Source organism: Myxine glutinosa, chromosome 2 (assembly GCF_964187855.1).
Source record: "Myxine glutinosa chromosome 2, kmMyxGlut1.1, whole genome shotgun sequence".
Classification (NCBI taxonomy): Eukaryota; Metazoa; Chordata; class Myxini; order Myxiniformes; family Myxinidae; genus Myxine; species Myxine glutinosa.
This window is the reverse complement of record NC_136262.1, coordinates 217,071,320-217,075,548: the sequence shown is the minus strand read 5'-3', so window position 1 is coordinate 217,075,548 and position 4,229 is coordinate 217,071,320. Positions and strand designations below refer to the sequence as shown.

The 4,229-nt window shown below is 48.0% G+C and overlaps 1 long non-coding RNA gene across 1 annotated transcript; it reads right to left on the bottom strand.

The window, feature by feature from the left end:
* Window positions 1–991: 991 nt before the first annotated feature.
* Window positions 992–3,739, bottom strand: LOC137422475 (uncharacterized). The gene is made up of 2 exons (XR_010983476.2): window positions 3,568–3,739; window positions 992–1,152 (listed from the first exon to the last, which is right to left on the bottom strand). It is a non-coding gene; the product is annotated as an uncharacterized LOC137422475 (long non-coding RNA).
* Between the last annotated feature and the right edge of the window lie 490 nt (window positions 3,740–4,229).

The window sequence follows — 4,229 nt, the reverse complement described above, 5'->3', positions numbered from 1 at the left end:
AGTGAGACCCCAAATTGAGAAGCACCACAGTTTGGTCAATGGGAATTGGTTTTTAGAACCCATTGTGTAAGTTGGCCAATGGATTGGCAGGGAAAGACCCCGGGTAGTGTAAAGTGTGTTAATGTCATTTAGAAGATAGTTAGGATTAAGAATCTCCTCGCACCATCTGCATCCACTCGCCTGAGAAGACGTACCTCCACACCATGCCAGGTGGTTTTTATTATTTTTATTGTGCAAATGTTTGGAATGTGAGACGCATCATGACGTGGGTGTGACATTGTGCTTTGTTGTTCCATCTCTCCCTCCTTATGAGGATTGATGATGAATTGGGTGATGGCAAATTTGGTTAGAGGGATTGTGGGGACGAATTTGGTGTAGGGAAATATGGGGGAGACGTGACAGTAGTGACGAATTTGTAATGTGTAGATTTTGTACATATGGGATAAGGGCAAGGGTAGTGTAGGTCACATGTGGGGTGGGGGGCGTACGGTAGGGACGAGCTTTCTCACTTCGCTCTCCGTACGCACCTCGCCTTGCATTGCCCTGTTTGACGTGTACCCTTGTGCCATTACCCCTCACTCACCTGTCTTTTCCCCCCCCTTGTCTCCCACCCGAGGACTGTGCGCCACTGGGCGTTGAGGGGAGCGTGCGGAGGTCGCCGTGTGTGCCAGGACCCTCGCAACCAGCATGCATTGCATTGATGTACCACTTTATGGACCGCTGTTCTGCGGCCAAGTACCACTTGATGGACCCCAGGTTCTGGGGCAGGGCACCTCTGTTGGAGACCGGCCATAGTGGCCAGGGAATCTTGCTTGCGGACCTCGGTAAGGTGGCACCTATGCCAAACAGGTGGACCACCTTAGTTGGCCCCTGTGGCCCTAAATAAAAATGGACACGGTTTGTGCTTTTTATATTTCCAAGTAGGCCGCATGAAGCAAGAAGACATCGGGAAGAACATCGGCCCAGCAGAGAAGGAGAAGACCACCAACAGTTGTTTTTTTGTGTGTTTATTACAAACAGTAATGACTGTGCACTGGTTGGTCGGTTTGGTGGTTGGTGCTTTTGGGTGCTTTGGTGTTATTGGTACTGGTGCATCGATGCAATGCGTGCTGTCTCCTCCCTCCCAACAGGAATTTCCTTCTCTTTGTTTTCCTAAAAAGAAAAAAACACAGGTCCTGGGTTGCGTTGTAAATAAGAAATAACGTCACTGTAAATAATGCTCCCCACCGTAAATGTATAGTTTGAAAACAATTCCGTAATTCGGTTATCCTGTGGGCGCAAATCTGTTAGGCAGGGTGCAATGCAGCAGGGGGACATATTTATTTGTGTTTTAAAATTGTCACTCAGGGTCAGGTTAATTGTAGAGGGAATTACACCTATGTGTCACACTAAAAGTAAAGTTTTATAGGCCTGAGGACGGGCCTGAAGGAAGGAGGGTGCAGTGTAATGAATTTGAGAAGTGTAACGAATCTGAGAAAATGTAAAGAATGTGAGAATTATGGTTTTGTTGTGTGTAAATGGCACCCTCCGTAAGTAAAGAAAGGTCGAAGCTCGTCCTCTTCGTTAATTCCATAAACCTACACACAGGACACCATATATCCTTTTAAATAGTTAGTCCCTTATTCTATGTAGTTTAAGGATGTGTTTCCCAATAGTTTGACTCTTCATTGCACCGAATTAAATAAGAGTAGGTCCCTCCGACGCCCCATGGCATCTTCCAAGTGCCAGGTTTGTCAGGTTTGCCAGGTTTGCTGCATTTGACTCCATTACGCACGAGGTAACCACGAAGAAGAAAGGCGGGTCTCCACCTCGTCATAGAGGGGAGGATTGAGTCGGCCCCGCTCAACCAACCCAGAACGAGGGGTTTGGCTTGAGAGGGCGGAGAGAGAACACTTGGGGGAGGTCCGCAAAGGTTGAAGGGCGGGGCCTATATAACCCGCAGCGGGACGCTCCCCACGGGAGATGAGCTGAGAGGAGAGATGAGTTCTGAGTCCAGGAGATGAGCAGGTGTGACCAAGCCGCCGTGACACGTGCCAAGAGAAAACTGCAGGAGAAACGCAGGAGAAACGGACCGAGGCAACGCAAGGAGCGCGCGAGGCAGCAGTGCGGAGAAAGGAACTTCGCCCACGCAGTTTGGGACTGCGGCTCGGCTTCTTGACGGTGGTGCCTTCTGGCCCGACCGTGCCCAGGCCCCGCTGAATCTTCCTTGCCTCTCAAAGCCATCCATCTCCAAGCCCTTCATTCCTGCCTGCATTTCCCGTGTAAGTGTGAATGTTCGTCCGTCTTCCACGTTGTCCTGGGGTTTATTAATTAAGCTTGTATAGGTAAGCTAATGATTTCACTGTGTCTCCTGCTCCTTCCATTTTATGTATATAACCTTGACTGCTCTCTTTGCTTTGGCTTGTGTAAATAATTAATAAATCCTTTTATTCCTCCGTACTTCTTCTTCTTCTTCATTCTCGTTCGGTCGCTTTAGTGGTTTCAATATTGAGTGTACGTGGCGCGATTCGGCCAACGTTCAGGATCGGGTTAGTCTTGGTAACAGTTCGGGCTGCGGTTGCTAAACACCGCTCGGCAATCAAGTAACATCTTATCCGCGGTACGAACGGGGCTGTGCACCGGCCTTTCCGGAGGCCGCAGTGCAGCTTCAGGGACCACGTCGGTCAGCAATAATCGAGGGGACTAATCCCCCCTCAAGGGGGAACCATAGGCCGACGTTGGGTTCCGTAACAATATTTTATCGGAAACGTTATGGAGAAATTCATATTGAGGGCGTCCCACCAACAATGTATCCAAAACTTTTAATCAAATACGAAAAGTGTAGGGAAGAGGGTAAACTTCCCGAAATTCTAACTTCGTTTTACGATAACAAAATCAACGAAGAATCGTGCATCGAAGATCATCGTATCAAACCAGAGAAATTGATGGGTGCAAAATGTGAAGTTGTTTGCGCTATTGAGATATCAAATGTTTTTATCGGTGGTGTGGGCCCATCCATTCAATTGAAAGTAAATGATGTTGTTGTCCAAGAACTATTTAGGAAAACAAACAGGCTAATGATTAATATTGGCAATCTTACACCTCAAAATAAAATTATGGGAGCAGCAGCGACGTGTATGTTTAACGATGATAGTACCAGGGACGTCGCATAGATAAATAATATGAAAAAATATATAATTAAATATATACGATAGGTTGTGGGTAAGTTATAGTTAAAATTATAGAAGTATAACACATGTTATACTTCTTTTACAATAATATGAAAATAAAAATAATTTTTATTTTTGTTGAGTATATAAAATGGATGAACCCATTTTCACTAACCCTCCACATTATCCACATCCATACGTTACCCTTTATGGGGCAGCAGGGTATGTTTATCCTCTGACCCCAGGTAACGCTCTGCCGGTGGACCTGGGACTCGGGGTTTAGGGGGGTCGGGTTTATGCTGGTGGCAAGGTATATTAAACTAAGTATGATCGCCACCCCTAACAGGCGATGGAGCGGCACCCTCGATCTGTGGTGGTACGTTTATGGTGTCCGTGTCTGTGGGTATGGCCAACTTACAATGCGTGGCATGTACCCAGGACGACTTGCCCTCACAAAACACCGCTGTTGGTGTGGTCAGGAGAACCTGGAACGGTCCTTGCCACCTTGGTTCCAGCGCAGTCTTACGGGTGAAATGCTTCACCAGCACGTAATCTCCTGCCTCGAAGGTGTGTATAGGCTTGCTGGTTGGCTCCGGCAGGGCCTCCCGAACTCGTTCATGTATGCTGCGCGCCACATGGGACAGACCTATGCAAAATTTTAAAAGCATGTCATCCATGATAGGTAATTCAAGTGCCGCCATATCCACTGGCACGGATACCGGCAAGCTCATGGGCTGACCCATCAGTATCTCGTGCGGAGAGAGACCAGTGATGCGCCCACGGGTGGAACGCACGCTCATTAACGCTAGCGGCAGGGCCTCCGGCCACTTGAGGCCTGTCTCAGCGCAAATCTTGGCCAACTTACCTTTCAGTGTGCCGTTTATTCGTTCTACAAGTCCCGCTGATTGGGGGTGGTAAACGCAGTGGAACGATTGTGTTACCCCCAAGGCCTTTAACACGGCCTTAATGACGTCCCCTGTAAAGTGTCCACCCTGGTCGGACGACACTTTCTGCGGGATGCCGAACTGACATATGAAGTGCCGCAAGAGGCACTTTTGTATACTGAATAGAGGCTCGTGA